This window comes from Lathyrus oleraceus, chromosome 4 (genome assembly GCF_024323335.1).
Source record: "Lathyrus oleraceus cultivar Zhongwan6 chromosome 4, CAAS_Psat_ZW6_1.0, whole genome shotgun sequence".
NCBI classification, from domain to species: Eukaryota; Viridiplantae; Streptophyta; class Magnoliopsida; order Fabales; family Fabaceae; genus Lathyrus; species Lathyrus oleraceus.
The window spans coordinates 163389790-163408653 of NC_066582.1; the positions used below are offsets into that span (position 1 = coordinate 163389790).

The following is an 18864-nucleotide window of genomic DNA, read 5'->3' on the forward strand; positions in this document are numbered from 1 at the left end:
AGATACACAGGCCCGTCAACAACACTACCACCAGCAACATATTGCTCTCGTAGAAAACACTCAGGGTACCATTTTAGGTCACCTTCGAGACGTGAGGACCGCTCAGGATGCCCTGATGGTGAGGATGGATCAGAGAGACCGTCGTCGTACCCGATCCCGTCGTCCACCTCAGGATGGCGAGGGCACTAGTGGTCAGCAGTAGGTTGCCAGGTAACTCTTCCTTATCTTATTTCGAAACATTGGGGATAATGTTCGATTTAAGTGTGGGAGGAGACTCTATCGTCTTTTCTTTATTTGCTTTTCTCGTTTTTTCCTTTATCGCTTTTTCTTTGTTGTTTTTAGATAGTTTATTTATTTGTTATTTCCTTTTAGTTGTCTATTTTGCTTTTTAGTATAATGCATGAGTCTGACGAGTCACCAAATATAGTAGATCTTTAGTACAACCCTACCTCCCCATACATACCTTTAGCCCCACCAAAATTTTTTTACAAAAGAAAATAGTGTTATTCCGAAAGTTTTCAGGTTTTAAAGACATGTTTTGAGTAAGGATGCGGTGACTTGGGAGAACTTTGCGAAACATCAGTATATGTTTTAGCACCATAAGCTTCGTAAATATAGGAATCATTCTCGAAACCCCATATACCATGGCCTTAATCATCATTTCCGTATAAGTCCTTAGTAGTTTACCTCAGCAGTCAGCTCTGGCCTACGCATCCTCTACGTAGGGGACCGATGCAAATAAGTGAATGATCCAGAAAAACAAAAAAATAAAAGAAAGCAAAAAGGCAACTCCGGTATAGGTGACCCTCACAAAGTCATTTAAACCAAAGGATTGTAAAAAATTGCTAGAAAAAGAAAAAGAAAGAAACTCACCCACTGTTGGTTGGTTCAGAGGTATCTGGCATTGAACTCGGTAGGGCGGATTACGATCCAATCCCCCACAGCTACAGTTGGGTCCAATAAAAGGGTTTACACATATTTATGTGCCAGAAACCCCATGCTCAGATCATAATCACTAACAGGCCACTCTACTACGAAGCATGTACGGATAACGGGCTTAATGTGATTGCGCCTGAATGAAAAGGACACAAAAAGAGATGAAGAGGCAGGCCTAGGTATTGTGGGATAATATGGGTTGGTTAATATAAGAATGAAGTTTATGTCCGTATTTGCGGATTAGTGTCATCATGATACCCTTAGTTCACTCAGTTAGTACCTATCACTGCATCCCGACTTGAACTTAGAATTTTTACCTAAAACACTCGTTTACACAAATTTTCCTGTATGAGCTTTTTAATGTTTTGCTTGAGGACAAGCAAAGGTTTAAGTATGGGAGAGTTTGATAACACTAAAATTTACCGTATTTTCGACACCGATTTCACATGCATTCTAGTTGTTTTATCATCATTTTGTTGTGTTATTGGTATGTTTTCCTTTGTTTTCAGGTTTTCACTTTAATCAGAGCCCCGATCGAGAAAAGGAGCGAAAAAGAGCCAAAAACCCTAAAATTCAGCATGTTGCTCTTATGGCCTACCCAATGGCGGGCGCCACAGACCAAGCCATGACGTGTCCAAGCTCAACTTCCCTCAACTCCCACGTTCTCCACTACATCCACTAAGGCGCCTCACTTTGGCCATGTGGCGGGCGCCATGGACTTGTGGCGGGCGCCATGGACTTGTGGCGGGCGCCACAAGAGGAAAACAGTTTCCCTCCATTTTCAAGTTGAAGGGCATCCAAGTCATTTCCCTCTTTTTACTTGCTTATAAATAGAAACTCGAATTCACTTTTACAATCATCCAAACTTAGAGCAGAGGAAAACTCAGAGCAACTTTGTTTCACTTAGGCATACATTCAGTTTTATAAAGTGGTAATCACTTCGCATTGGAGTGTTACCACAATTGTGTAATCGAGTATGTGATAGAGTCTGTAATCGAGTTTGGAGCACTTTGGAAGGAAGTTAATCCTGCCGCCATTTTCATTTCCACATTGCAATTTATTCAACCCTCCGATTGGAGCAGGTTTTTATTACTTGTCTTTATCTTATTTATTTTCTCGCACTCGCTTTACTTTTATTTATTTTCTCGCACTCGCTTTACTTTTATTTATTTCCCGCACTCGCTTTACTTTTATTTATTTCCCGCACTCGCTTTACTTTATTTATTTCTCGCACTCGCTTTATCTTATTTATTTCCTCGCACTCGCTTTTACTTTATTTATTTCTCGCACTCGCACTACTTTTATTTACTTTCCGCACTCGCACTACTTTTATTTACTTTAATGCACTTTTACTTTACCATGTCTAACTAAATTTATAAGGTTAGAATGTAAGGATCATAATTGAACCGATAATCCGTACAATTGTTCGGAGAAACACTTAAGGGATATTTTAACTTTCAACTTAACTTTTCCCGCACTTCAATTCTGTTGGGTAAGATCGAAAGCCGTCCAACGTCTTTTTAAACTTAATTGTTTTTAACTATTTCAAAAACAGCGAAAGCGCTTTGTCTAGTTCATAAGGAGTTTTTAACATAAAGAAGAAAAGAGATTTTAAAACTATTTTCGGACGCGTTTATAAGTTTAGAGTCTGGTTCGTGAGAACCTCTTTTGGTTAAGAAATCCAGGTTATAATACTTTTCAACTTAGTCAAGATACTATATTTCTTAAAAATAGGTTTACTACTTTAACGCAATGCGCGCCTTTTTATAAGTGACAATAAGAGGGTTTGATTAGGGAGTACAACTCGGTTCTAAATACACGAAAGCGACAGTTCCTGTTAAATTAGTTCTTTTCAAAGTAGGAAACACTGCCCATAAGTAGCTCTACTAGCAAGTACTTGGATTATCCATTTATTACGTTAATTACATTCAACCCTGTCTTTATTATTTAAATTTATTTCAATACTTTACTTTTCATCGCACACTCCAAAAACACCTATTTTGATTGCCTTTGATAAACACCATAACAATAGATAACGATAGATTGACACTTGGTCTCTGTGGATTCGACAATCTTTTATATTACTCTGACGCGTTCGTATACTTGCGAAAATCACCGCATCACGGGCCCTCATCCAAAGATGTAGCATAGGAGTGCAACAAAGGAAAGTACCTCCCTTCTTCTCATGCCTTGTATGTAAGGTATGGTAGAAATCGGCAAGTAAAAAAGGCACCAGATTCTTTGTTAAAAAGACTTCAACTGCTAATTGATCCATGAACTTGTCCAAATTTTGGAAGAGGACAATTTCATGAATCAAAAGTGCCAAGGTTGCACTGCAAAAGTCGGGTCTTCCTTCTTTAATCATTTCCCAAGCATGGGCTTCTAGGAACTTTTGAGTTAAACCTTTGAGAGATCCTTTAACACCCCAATTGTCCACTAACTTGTTGGTGTTGATACCTAAGATGAGTGAGAGCTCGGTCAAACAGAATCCTTCTTCCAATTTCGGGAAAGGGTTGTATTCCTTGATTGGTCGATTGAGGAGTCTCTCGAGGTCTTCTAAGGTTGGAGAGATTTGGAAGTCGGGGAAAGTGAAGCATCTTAAAGGGACGTCATAGTATTGGGACATTGTAGTGATAGCACAATAGTAAACCTTCTCGGTTAGAAGATCTACGATGTTCCCAAAATTGGATCTAAACTTGTTGTCTTTGAGAGCTACGACCTTTGAACAGAGGATCTTTAATGACCAGATGTCGGGACTCTTGAAGCGGAAAGAAGAAGTGTTTTTCCTTGTTGAAGTATCGATGATTGTGTCGGAAAATAGTCTCGTAATTCTGCGTCGAACAAACGAAAACTTTAAGAGCTTTTCTTATTATTTTGATGATGAATGAATGATTTGTTTATTATTTCCACAGGATTTTAGGCATGGGTTCATAGTTTTGGACCATCGTGACGAAGCATGGAGTTAATAATGATTGCTTAGTAAACCAAGGTTCTCGCTTTGTGTGATATAAGGCTTTTGGAAAATTGGGTGTAAGACACTGCCCCTAAAGTCATGGACTTCCTTGACTGTCAGCCGCTTATGTCAATTTACTTGCCAGGCGACTGCTCCATCAAAGTCATCTACTCTAAGTGAGATCTTCGTATCGACCCTTACAAGGAACGCACCTCGGTGGCCTATACTACGCGATCATTGGTCTAGGCTAACCATAGTTTTAAAGGTTCTAAAAGGGGTCTTAGGGTCATTGACTCTAATAAAAGAAAAGATGGTTACGCCGAAAGCACGACGATCATCAATCCCCTTAAAAGAATCTACCACTAAGTGAGGTTCTCGTACGACCCTAACGAGGAAGGCACCTCGCGGATCATGACTACTTAACCTCTCCTATCTTAAGAAAACTCACAGACTCGGGTGGGGAGTCCTTCACACAAGGTTTTTTCCTTTGCAATCATTATTGCTTCCAAAAATTCTTCGTCACAGAACCAAAGTTTCGGACCAACATGCAAACAAATAAAATATGTATAGGTTAGCAACAAAAGCAATATATACAGAAAAAAAGATAATAGATAAAATCTCCACGTACGTAAAAGATAAACAACCCAAACTAGGCTAGACTTGCTTAGGGAATTTTGGTGTCCCCAGCAGAGTCGCCAGCTGTCGCTATCGGGATTTCACGATAACGAAACCGAGACTAAAGAGATGCCAAAGAGAGGCAGAGTCAGAAGAGTCGCCGCCGAATTTTATTTAGTTTACCTCTATCAGAGAGGAGAGGGGAAATAGTCGATAAAACCCTCAAAAAAGAGACGCGTACGGGAAGTGCTAAAAGAGAATAAGGAATCGGTCTCGCAACCGAGATTTGGGTTCAGAAGTCTGTTACAAAAAGGGAAGGTATTAGAACCCCTTACGTCCATGGTACTCCATGGGAACCATTTGGGTTGTTTTACACACATGGGATTTATCTATTATTGTTTTATTTTCAAAAGAATATGTGAAAAGAAGGGGGTGTTTTGTTATTATAGTGCTCGCCAAGGATTGTGGCCCTTGTGCCTACGTATCACTCATTCGGGGATGAGGAATCAGAGCTCCGTAGTTCGAAGTAGAAAATGTTTGTGTGTTGGTTGATTTTACCTTTGAAAAAAGGGTTTTCGGGATGATGCCCTAAGGCACAAAAATGAGTTTGATGAGTTGTATTACCTTGAATAAGGATTTTATGAAAGAATGTTTGTGATTATTTTGTACTAAAGTCTATGGGCGGAGGTGCTTACTCTAGACAACAAGCCAAGCGTCTTGCGTCCAGAATAATTAGAGTAAGGGTAGGAATGCTTCATTCTCACTCATTCTCCACCACTTAAGGCTCGTGGCACACGATAACAATCGTAATTATTAGGTGTTTTGAATTTGATTATGAAAATGCCACTTGACGTTGAATCAAGGGTTTGTTTTATTTTGATTATGAAATTTGGCTTATGCAACATGAATGCAAAGTAACCAACAAGAAATTAAAGAGTCTCATTGTAAGGTAGCCCAAGAGAAAGCCTTTTGTGTGCAAAAGTGACCTAAGCTAAACAAAGGATAATGGTCTTACAAACATGTCCCTCTAAGGTGGTGGCATGTAAGTTACGGATGAAAATCCAAGTGTTTACAAAGTATCACAAAGAGTGAAGGAAGGCCTCCAAGCAAAGGTCCTAAGATGAAATCCTCTAAGTCCAAGTTGATTAAGAGTGGAATGAATATTTTTGGTCTTTCCATTTTATCATGTTTTTGTTGTTTTTAATGTATGATGACAATAAAATAAATAACAAATAAATAAACATGCATGATGAGTTTGTACAATGATGATGATAATGAGTACTTGAATGTAAATTACAAGGTAACAACATAAAAGTAAATCACAAGATAAAGAAAGAAAATATCACAATAATAATGGTTAGTGAATGTAAATGACACAAAATAAACCACAAGTTAATGGTAATAAAAAAACACAATAACAAAGGTTAATGATAAAAAAAAGTTAGTGAAGTATAATTAGTGGTTAGTAATATGTACACAATGAACATCTTGAGGACTATTTTTCATAGGTCAAAAAGACTCAAAATATGACACATTAAGGGATAGCTTATCATTGATGCAAAGTATTGAAGACGATTGAAAAATCAATTAACAATAGATTTGTAACAAAGAAAGTTATACAACCCTAAGTCCATCTATCAATATTATGATTTGTTCTCTTTATTTTTGTTTTTTTTACTCCTCTTTTATTTAGCAAGATAGTAAGAGAGTAAATAAATTAGTATAATGTAAATGATATGGTTAGATAACAATGAACATAAACATAAACATAAAGTACTTGAAATAAAGTGAACAATAAAATAAATTGCAAGGAAGTAAAGTGCAATAATGTAAATGTTAGGAGTTAGTAGTTAGTGGTTAGTAAAATAACAATAAGCAAATAGAATAACAAGTTAATGTAAAGAAAATGGTTTCATCTATGTATCAAATGACCCAAATATGGTTGAAATAGAGGCAACCTATCAATGCCTCAAAGTATCATGAAGGATCTATTGATTAATCATTAATAGGTTTGAAACATTGAAGGTTTTATCAACTCTAAACAACCATGGTCATGATCTAATAAATCTCATCAACCAAATAAATATGAAAATAAGTCAACAATAAATAGCAAATGAAACAAAATACAAAGTTTGATTAAAGGTGGTAAACAACCATTTTCAACACACAAAAAAACAGAATAAAAAATTAACAAAGTTTAAGCTAAAATCATTACCCAAAAAATGTTGAAAAAGGGTAGGTTGAAATGCTTTTGAGCTTGGATATAAAGCAAGGGGTTTGGGATAAAAGTGTTTATGGTGGAAGTTTAGTGAAGGAGATGAGTTATGAGTGTTAGAGAGTGAGAAGCTTTGAAAAAAATATGAAAAATGACAAAGAAAAGTTGGTGGGGTGACTTTTCTAAGTGAGAAAGATTTTTTGTTTTGACTTAGGTTTGGAGAGGAGAGAAAATGGTACTTGGACAGAACTTTTGGGGGCTAGGAAGTATGAAAAATGAGGGAAAATAGTACCTCTATTTATAGGGAAGCAAAGAGGTTGAAGTGGGTGGACCAAAGGGTCCTTTGTGTAAAAAACAGAGTTATTTCTGCTGTCTGCGCAGGTGTAATCGGTTACCCTGATTAGGATAATCGGTTACACAGTCCCAAATTGGCCAAAAAGATCAGTTTTTATTCTGGGTAATCGGTTACCCTGATTAGGGTAACCGGTTACCCAATCAATTTTTTTTATTTTTAGAACTTCAACCGGATAACCCTAGTTTTTCTCGGGTGTAAACACCATGCCTTGAGTCCGTGTAATATGTATTTGGTTATGAAAGTTTAATAAAATTATGATGATGAAATAATGAAAGCATGCATGTGCAGTCGGGCCATGGATCAGATGAAAGTTGTATCAGAGTAGGGTGAATTTTGGGGTATGACAAGTGTTTAGAGCCATTGATTTATTTTAGAATGTTTTAAACTGGAGCGCTCATTGTGAATACCAGGCGTGTGGATGAGTTGACTAGTGTGTACCATGGAAGGCGTGTTCTCCACCACTTGATCTGCCACCTTAATTAATGAGGGAGATCAAGTGGCCCACGTTTTTTTTTTGTTATTTTCTGATTTTCTTTTATTCCTTTTATTTTCATTAATTCATATTAATTTTAATATTGATCCAAAAAATATGAGAGTTTCACCAAAAAAATTCAGATAATTTCCTCTTTCACATTTTGAATTAAATTATTTTTTGGATCATTATTAATATTCTTCATGATTTAATTGATTTTGTGATTATTTTTAATTGTTTAAAAATACTTTTAAGTCTTTAAAAATTCTGAAATTTTTTCTCCAAGGTCCTTTTACCTTGTTTGACCTATGATAAATCTCATGGCCATTTCTTTGGTGTTTTGATGAGGTTTTAGGAATTTGACAAACCATATTTAATTTAAATGTATTATTTTAGTCCTTTTAATTTGAATAAATGTCAATTAATTGTGTTGACCAATTGTGATGATTTGTTTGAGTTTGACTCTTGTTGTCGGGTCTTTGTCAAGGTTGATTTGACTTTGTCAAGTTAATATCATTGGACTTAGGGGATTGATGGAATGTACATTCCATCTCCCAAAATGAACGGATGATATTAATTTGGTAAAAGTCCTCCTTTGACAAATTTGAGTTTTGATCCATTCCCCTCCCTCTTCATCTCATTCCCCTTCTCCTTTGGCCTATGATATCTCAAAGTCCTAAGGCTAGTTGCTTGAGAAATCAACATAAGTATGGATGAGATTAGGCCACCTCTTTTGCATATTCTTTTTGTGTGTGGTATGTTTCATGAGCATAGTCCATTATACTATGTCTCTAACATGCATTAACACCAAAATTCTATGGCCCGCTCTCAAATAGTTGTGTCTTCTATATAAGTCAAATTACGATTGCTTAACATAGCGTTAAATTTGTGACACAAAAGGCATAGCATTATAGTTAGTGAAATTTTAAGTCTCCCCTCTTTCATGGTATTGTATGGAAACTTGGCCTTTTTTTCTTCCTTTGGAAGATGTCTTGGCTCAAGGATCCATGCTTGTGATAAGTGGGTTGAGTGTTCTCCAAAGAATGACTTAAAAATGAAAAGCAAAAGCAAAACAATACTAACTTCTAACTCATTAACAATTAACTTTTGATTTCAAGCAATTTACTTTAATGACATTTAATTTAGTCTTTATTCATTTGCCATTATTCATATCATTCTAATTGTTTATGTTGATGCAATTTTCACTTTGTCCATTTGGACCATATTGTGTGATATATCTTGTTTGTGTATACTTTGTTTGTTTGTGTGGTCTTTGACCATTAATGTACATAATATTCTGTGGACTGTTGACTTGATCTTGGATAAATGGACTTAGAATTTAGGCAACATTCCTATGCTAAAGGACTTGGCCAATGCCAACTTTATGTGAAACCAAGGACTCGCAATTTGAAACTTCATCTGATACATCATTTAAGATCCTTTTGAGTTCATCTGCAACATGATCATTATGAAGTTGTTACTTTGAATTTGTGACTTGTGGAAATCATCTGTTACATGGACTAATTTGAAGAAGATCATGTAATGGCTAAGCTTGGATGTGTCTATCTTTATTTGATGCCTTGCTCTTCAAGATAATATAATTGTAAATTTGTGTGTTGCTTGATTCTAAATGTCCAAGGGAATTTGGGTTTCTATTGACATTCTTGTCTATTGGATTGCTACCCATTGGTCAGATCTTTTCAACTCTTAACTTTTAATTTTATGCATAGGATTAGTCTCTTCATCTTCTCCCCATTTCTTAAATTTCAAAATCTCTCCCTCCCTTTTTAAAATCTTCTTTGATTGAACTTATTTTGTTCTAAACTTTGACCACTTTGCAAAAAGCTAGAAACTTTGGCCTCATGCCATTGCATTTTCAAACTTCTTTTCTTAAATCAAATTTGTAAATAAACTTACCTATACTTGACCTAAACTTTCAAAAAAGCCAAAAAGAACAAACTCATTCAAACCATTTTTAGGCCTTTGTGCCTTTCAGACTTAATTTTTGTTAAAAGCAATGCATCCACTTTGAAATTTGTATCACGAACTACGAGGTTTTGATCCCTCATTTTTATGTTGGTACGTAGGCATAAGTCTGAAGGTCTTGTCATACACAAAAATATAATTAATGAATTCTTTTCTCATCCCCCCATTCTATTTATTTGTAAACATCATTTTTATACCAAATACATATGCACACAAAAAGGGCTCCCTAGGAGTACCTAGGACACTTTGGGTGCTAACACATTCCCTTTGTGTAACCAACCCGCTTACCTATAATCTCTGACATTTTATTAGTTTTGATTTGAAAACTTCTTATTTTTGGATTTTGTTCGTACTTTTTCCCTTTTCCCTTGGAAACAATAAAAGTGCGGTGGCGACTCTGGTTTTATTGATCTCTATCTTACCCATAGCTTGATGATCATGAATTTACCGCTACACTAATAACCTTCTCAATATACAACTCGCCTAACTTATGCAAAATATAATTGATCTTAATCAAAATAAAATGAGTTGATTTAGGTAATCTATCCACTATAACCCAAACTGGATCATTCCTTTTAGATGTCTTAGGCAAACTAATCACAAAATCCATGGAAATACTATCCCACTTCCACTCGGGAATACTCAACAGTTGCATTAAACCCAGCATCTTCTGATGTTCAATCTCCGGCTTCTGGTAAGTTAAACATGTATATGACTTACTCGGCTATATACTTTTTCATTCTTGGTGACCAAAACATTTTCTTCAAGTCTTGATACATTCTAGTAGCACCGAGGTGAATCCTCAGATAACTTTTGTGACCTTATTCAAGAATACTCTTCTTAAGTTCTGGCACATCAGGTACACAAACTCTATCACAGAAACACATAACACCATTCTCATCTATTTTAAAATCCACCTCTTTACCTTGAATGATTAACACTAACCGATCAATCAATCTAAAATCTGATTTCTGTCTTTCTCTGAATTCTTCGAGAATACCACTAGTCAACTTCAACATGTCCAACTTCACACTGTAAGGAGTCCTTTCACACAACAGACTCAGATCTCTGAATTGCTCGATTAACTCCAATTCTCGAACCATAAGCATTGACATATACAACGACTTTCTACTCAAAGCTCAAACTACAACATTGGCCTTACTCAGATGGTAACTCAAGCCAAAATCACAATCTTTTCAAAATTCAAGCCACCTTCTCTACCTCCTATTCAACTCTTTTTGATAGATCAAGTACTTCAAACTCTTGTGGTCCCTTTAGAAATTCGATCCACCAAAAAAATGATGTTTTTTGGTCTGTATGAATGTCTTTTAACTGCGGGATGTAAGGTTGTCGGGTTGTGATTGGACAAAGAGGATATGTCTTTGTTTTATCATGTCTGAGATACGTTGCAAAATGGGATTTACTGAGAAATTGTATGCACTGGTACCCCACAAACCAACGTTTTCATTTGTTTGTCTGTTACATGTATTGTTGCACCTGAATCAATTGTTTTCTTCTTGTCCTCCATTTTCTTTTCTCATACACACTTTTTGTATTTGTGTGTTGTAATAGCAATACAAGCAGTAATGCATGATAAATGAGATGAATATGATTCATGTGTGTTAGTGTTACTATGGTTTGGTTGTACTTTTCATCTTTTATTAATGGATTATTTTATTTTTGCTTTTATATTTCGGGCTCTTCCCTTAAAGTATTTCATATTTTTTCCGCCTCATAAGTTCGAGATCAACCCGATGTTAAAATCTCCCAAGTTTTTAGTTAGCCCAGTTAAACTAAGGTGTTGAGCTCAAAAGTTATGGAACTTGGTGAATAACCGCTCCAAGGTCTGTGTTTGTGGAAATAAGACCAACCACTTCAATCCACCATTTGGGAAGGAAGACTGGTCCCTTCACTCTCAAGCTCACTATGAAGAAAATACGCAAATGCACACATCCATCGTCTTGTATGTTGTGATTGAAGACCAGTCACCATTTCCTTATATAAGGGGGTTTGTGAGTCTTTCCTGCTAAAAGATCTCAAAGTATTATTGAAAACTCTCAATATTAATTCTTGGAGAGAGGAGTAGGTCCTTATGTTTTTGGCTGAACCTCTATAGTTCTTAGTGTTTCTGTTTTCCCTTAACTCCTTTTATTTTCTCAATTTATTTTTCGCTACTTAGTTTCTAAAATAGTTTTTAACTCCGATTTTATTTCCCAAAGTTTTTGAAAATAACGTTTTTCCAAACCACATAATTCACCTCCTATTGTGTATGAAGTCTCTAGTCTAACATTTATTACAGTCAACAATGAAGGTTACATTACCAAATTCAAGGGTGGTTTAATAAAGGAGTATGAGATGGCCAACCTTGGTCTTATGATGTATTTCCTTGGCATCGACTTTCACAAGTACAAAAGGAATTACTCATGCATCAAAGGAGGTATGCACTTGAGATATTGAAGAGGTTTGAAATGGAATATTGTAATGTGGATATTACCCATACAAAACCAAGGTTGCAGCTGTCAAAGAATGAAGGTGAGCATAATATTTATCCAACACAGTACAAGAGGTTTATTGGATCATTGTGGTATTTGTGCAATACGAGAATGAACTGTGAGAGCTTCTTCCGTTAAGTTCCATTATGAGTGTTTTATATGATGTCAAAACTAGGATTCTTTATCGTTTATGTACATTGGACGGTATTCTCCTATTCTCTATGTGCATTTCATCACTAGGAAGCATACACGTCTTTGGAATCATCTTTTAAAAGGTTTCATGCATTAAACATGCATGAAAAATAAAGTTTTATAAAAATAATGCAACACATATGGACCTATAGTGAAAGTTTTCATACTATAGGTCGACACATCTGTGCCATCGGTCGGTATGTATACTGCAATATTAAAGCCTGTAACTTATGTTTCAGATGCTGAATCCACAAATTGACACATATGAGGCACATAACATTGATAGATCCACACATGACCTTTAACAAGTCGGTCGTACAGGTCGACACATGACTTCAACAGGTTGACCTATACAATGATTTTGTGTGTGTGCGTATTTTCATATTTTCTCAAAGTTCATTGTATTCCTTTTTGCTCTCATTCACCCATGCATATATATACTTCATACATGCATCATTCTCTAGTAAGGTTTCTAGAGTGATTAAAACCTACATGAATCCAGGATTTCAAAGCATCTCATTATCTTCAATTCAATCTATGGATACACATAATCAAACTACACATAATCAATTTTTGATTGGGTTCCATCTAGATTAGGATTAATAACGTCCAATTAGGTTTGTTGTACTGAGAATATTGGGTTGAGATCTTTGAGGGATTCAAATCAGAAAACCGAGGTGGGATTTTCCTTCAAGATCTTTAGGGTTTTAAGGTTTTTGGACAAGATTGTGCAATTCAGATCTGATCGAGTGAAAGCCTTGGGACTAGGTGTGTCGTGAAAGGGAGTAGTGTGAAACGGTGGATCGTGTTGACAAATATTGGGTTCAATAAGTATGCGCTTTGGATTAATTTACAAGGGTGAAAGCCTTGAGACAAAGAGGTCATGCAAGGAGGTAGTAACAACAGGTGAATTGAAGTGACATTGTTGGTGTCTTGATCAAGGTTTTTGGAGGTGTTAGAGTCAAGAACAAACTTAGGTTTTTTGGGATTTGATCTCTCATCTCTTGTATAAATACATTGGCAAAGTAAGATTTATTATAATAATATCTCAATTCGAATTCGAATTGAGGGCAGAAGTACCCATAACGAGGTCGATTGGGGAACTTCCTAAGCAAATTCTTGCGTACTCTCTCTCTCTCTCTCTTACTCTTTTATTTTTTGATTTGCAAATTTTCAATTGCTTTGATCACTGGATCAACATAGTTTGGATCATAATTTTTATTATATTTTGAACCTTGTGCTTGTTGTATTAATCACTAACCATTTGGTTATGATTGGATTTATTAGAAAAACAAACACCATACAAAATTTAAAACTTTTTTTTTGCACATCAAATGTTCGACAAATTGTTTGACTTAGATTTGTGTGTGTGGCTATCATTGGAGATAGACTTTTACTATTGTAGAGTATTCAATTAGTTGTGCTTAGTTGTTGTTGATTGATTTGTATATTATTATCATATCATTGACACCTTTACACATATCTGGGTTATTCAATAGTAGGTTCGATTACACGATTTTTGATCCTGGAAATATATGAAACTTGCTTATGTGCCATAAATTTGTCTAAGTCAAATTTTCGAATAAATTTTTAACTTGGGATCTATTCACCCCCTCTATATCTAGGCCTGTTATCTAACAAGTGGTACCACGAGCTCCAATTGTTTCCAGTCTTAAGATTTTCTTATTAGATAATGGCTACCAAACCTAAAGAGGCGTATAATAGAGCATCTATTTTCACCAGTGAAAATTATGGATATTGCAAAGCTTGCGTATCCATGTCAACTTCGTTGACAAGGGTGTGTGGGATGCAGTCATCAATGGTCCAAATGAAATTACTATGACCAATGATGAAGGTGTCACCATACCAAAACCGGAAATTCAATGGAATAATAATGATAAGAAGATGTGGTCTCATGATTGGAAAGCACAAAATATTCTTATATCCGCATTAGGTGTTGATGAGTATTATCATGTTTCTCATGTGAAACCTCCAAAGCTATGTCATATGAATTAGAAGTTTCCCATGAGGGAACTAATGAGGTCAAACAAGCTATAATCAACATATTAAACCAATAGTTTGAACTCTTTCATATGAAGCATGGTGCAACCATTGCCGGAATGCAAAAGAGATTCACACATCTTATTAATAGATTGGATGCTCTATGTAATCCTATCTTAAATTTTATTTCTACTAACAAGGTTTTAAGATGTCTTAATAGGGAATGACAACCCAAGGTCATCACGATTAAAGAGGTGAATGATCTTAAAGCGCTTAATCTCACTACCTTGTTCGGAAAATTGGAAGACCGTGAGAAAGAACTCACTTGCTTGGATAAAAATGAAAAAAAAGTATGAAAAAAAGATGAAGAAAGAGAAAGGTAAAGACAAGGAAGAGGTGAAGAAGTTCATTTCTCTAAAGACTTCTAGTTTCAAGTCCTCAAAGAATGAGCATAGTGAGTGTGAAGAAAGGGATGACAAGAACTCTGATGATGGTGATGTTGGGCTATTTGTCAAGAGATGCCAAAGGTATATTTGGAAGAATAAATTCATGCACTCCGAAGGAAACTTAGCCAAATTTAGAAGGAAGTCAAAGTCCTCAAAAGATAGTGAAAATAGAAATGATAAATTTATAAGCTCTTGTTATAATTATGGTGAAATTTATCACTATATACCGGAATGTCCCATGATTAATAAAGACAAATAAAGAGGGCATCACAAGAAGCCTAGTAAATCTAGAAGAGCTTATGTAGCTCGTGAGAGTGCAAGTGATTCCTCAAGCGATGAAAGCTCCACTTCAAGTGTAGAATCGGCCCAGATTTGTCTTATGGCTAATGGAAGGAAGAAGAAATAAGTAAGTTCTTCTAAACTTGAGCTTACTAGTGATTTATCTTATTCTCAATTACAATACGCTTTTGATAATCTTCATAGATAAGCATTAAATGCTTTTAAGAAATTAGTTTCACATGAAAATATAATTTTGCAATTAGAAGTTAAAGTATTAGAATCCAAAATGAAGTTGGAATCTATTAAGAGATCTATGATGGATGATCAAAAGGACAAGATTGAGGATGAAAAGTATTCAAGAATAAGTTGTGAATATTGTCATTATTGGCAAGAAGAAATAAATGCTCTTCGAGTCAAATTAGACAATACCTTACAACCAAAGAGTGCATTTGCTATTGACCCTTCTAAATATGAAAGATCTTTGAATTATTCATAAAAAAATCATAAAAATATTAAAAAGTATTTGAATGGTAAAAGCATATCTCATCGTAATCTATCTTGTCATTATTATTGCAAAAAGGGTCATACCATTGAAAAGTGTAAATTTAGGAAGATGATAGTTCCTAAAGGAGCCTCTCAATGGTTGCCTAAATGAAACCTTGATTTCACTCACTTCCAAGGAACCAATTAAAATTGGGTACCTATTTCCATTGTTTAAATCTGCAGGTTGAATGTCATGAATCTACTGAAAAGATGTGGTATCTTGATAATGGGTGTTCAAGGCATATGACGAGTGACATATCACTTGTCATTGACTTTGGCCAAATAAAAAGGGGTTAATCACTTATGAAGATAAAAAAGGAGTTATTCTTGGAAAAGGTGTGTCTTCGTATGAAATTCTCAAGGAAGCTGATAAAGGTATTGATCAAACTCAAACATATGAAAATGAAAAAGTAGAAGATGACGATCACAAAGAGGAAAAGGAGGAGAGTCCGGATGCAATGGATAACCTTCCTTTGACTTGGAGAACATCCAAAGATGACTCTATTGATAATATTCTTGAAGATATCAAAAGAGGCGTGACAACACGCTCTAATATAAGTAACTTTTGTTATCACTTTGCTTTTGTGTCATGGGTTAAGCCTAAAAATGCTAAAGATGCATTACTTGATGATCATTGGTTCATGGAAATGCAAGATGAGCTAAATCAATTTAAAAGGAATGATGTTTGGGACCATGTCCTGCATCTAAAACATCATCAAGTAATAAGCACAATATAGGTTTTTAGGAACAAGTTTGACGAAGATGGAGTGATAACCTGGAATAAGGCCTGATTAGTCACTCAAGGGTACAATCAAGATGAGGGTATTGGATATGAAGAGACTTATGCTTCAGTCACCCGACTTGAGGCCATACGCCTTCTTATTGCCTTTGCTTCCTCTAGGAATTTCAAATTATTTCAAATGGACGTGAAAAGTGTGTTTCTAAATGGTTACATTAATGAAGAGGTATATGTTGCTCAACCTCCCGACTTTTAAAATCAAGAGTATCCCATTGATGTTTTAAAATTAAAATGTGCTTTGTGTGGTCTCAAACAACCACTTCGGGCTTGGTATGAGAGACTAAGCAAGTTTTTGATTAATCAAAGGTACTTAAGGAGAAAGGTTGACACTACTCTTTTTATTAAGTGCCATGGAAATGATACTCTTCTTGTTCGAGTATATGTTGATGACATTATTTTTGGATCTACTAATATGCAACTTGTCAAAGAGTTTTCTAAGCTTATGCAAGGAGAGTTTGAAATGAGCCTCATGGGATAGTTAAATTACTTCCTAGGTCTTTAAATCAAACAACTTAATGAAGGCACATTTGTTTGTAAAACTAAGTATTGCAAGGACTTGCTAAAGAGATTTGGCATGGTTTATGCAAAGTTAATTGACACTCAGATGGCTACAAACGGTAACTTGGAAAGAAACAAAATTGGTAAGGATTAGGAAGTAAAGAAATATAGAGGTATGATTGGTTCTCTTCTATATCTTATTGCATTTAGGCCATATATCATGTTTAGTGTCTGTATGTGTTCCCGATATCAATTGGCTCATAAGGAATCCCATCTCAAAGGCGTCAAATGTATTTTTAGGTATCTTCGTGGTACTTCGAATTATGGGCTCTGATATTCCAAAGGAAGTGATTGTAGCTTAGTTGGTTACACCGATTTCGATTTTGTTGGTTGCAAATTGGATAGGAAAATTACTAGTGGAACTTGTCACATATTTTCAAATTCCTTAGTTAGTTGGCATAGCAAGAAACTGTTAGAATAAGATTTGGTTATGCATCTACACTTTGAGTTTTGATGATAACAATGTTGTATTTGTGTGAGAATAATTTTGGTACCCTAATGGTTTGCTTCCTAATAAGTCCTCTTAGTCTGCTGTAAATTTTTATATTGATGATAGGTTACTGCATTATTTTATGAATTTTATCATTGAGCCAAGGTTTTCGAATCATTAAACTACCATTGATACTTAGATGCAAATTTTGTTTGCAATTAGGAATGATATTCCAATTAACTGCGCTTACATGATTTTAGAGCACATGACCTCTCATGATGAAAATTCTCAGGAACTTCCTTATGCTTTTTTTATTACTAAGATTCTTCAAGATTTTGGTGTCAACTTACTAAGGAAGATCCAATCCCTATGGAAGATTGGGAAATTACAACTCATTTTTGCAACAACAAGATGAGTGTGGTTTATAACTTCAAAGAAAAGATTATCTGATATCTCGATGATGAAGTTGAGAATCCTCCTCCTCCTTCTCCGGTTCAACAACCTCCTCAACAAGAGACTCAAAGCGTGGGACATGTTCTTGACTGCATGGCATATATGAACCACTCTTTGTCTACCCAAATCTCTAACCTCTACATTCATATGCAACTTCCTTAATATCAAATCCCTCCTTATCAATATCCATTCTTTCAACCACAAAATGCTCCACCAAACAACAACTTTGACCGAGCCAACCCTCAAGATGACCTTGACCATGAATTTATGCACCAAGATTAATTTGTCTACTATTTCTTGTTTCATTTTGTTTAATTGTAGTATGATTTTATGGTCTTGTTAGGTTAAGTTTATGTTATGGTTATGTTTTAAAGACTATGTCATTATAATGTTTTCAAGTCTTTGTATGCTAAGACAATATGCTTTTATGTTAAGTTTCTATATTTCTTAATCATTCTCTACTTTCTCTATTTTTACTTTCAATTACACTTTTCCCTTCTTTTTGATAATGACAAAGGGGGAGAAAATATTATATATATATATATATATATATATATATATATATGTGTGTGTGTGTGTGTGTGTGTGTGTGTGTGTGTGTGTGTGTGTGTGTGTGTGTGTTCGTGCGCACGCGAATGCTTGTGATATAACATTTTTATAAATAATCAAATTAAGTATGATTTGTCAAAGTTAGGGGGAGATATCCAAGCATATGATTCTAAGAGAAAGATAGAGCAATGTCATCAAGAATAATCTTCTTTGCTCATATGGTTGTCATCATCAAAAATTGGGTAAGGGTGATTGTGAAGACAAACTTTCAAACATGTTTTGATGAAGACAATGTTTTAAAGCTCAAGTCTCAATATCAAAGAAGAAGTTAAAGTTTCTTAGCACTATGATCAACACTCAAGATATATGAAATTCTTATCATATGCAATCATGAAGTATTCAATATATATTTGTTGATCATTCATTTGAAAATTTAGTTTATACTTTATTAAAATATTTTTCAAATGATTTTACAAGCATTGGTTGAAAATTAGATTTGATGGATCATGAAGTTTTTATACTTATAAAATTTTTCAAAATGTTGTATGCAATCGATTGAACCATTTGTACAATCGATTGAATGGTCTTTA

General features: G+C 35.1%; 1 pseudogene; it reads left to right on the forward strand.

Moving 5' to 3' along the window:
* Positions 1 to 16222, forward strand: part of LOC127136519 (ubiquitin C-terminal hydrolase 12-like) — a 28847-nt pseudogene extending 12625 nt beyond the window's left edge.
* The last annotated feature ends 2642 nt before the right edge of the window (positions 16223 to 18864 follow it).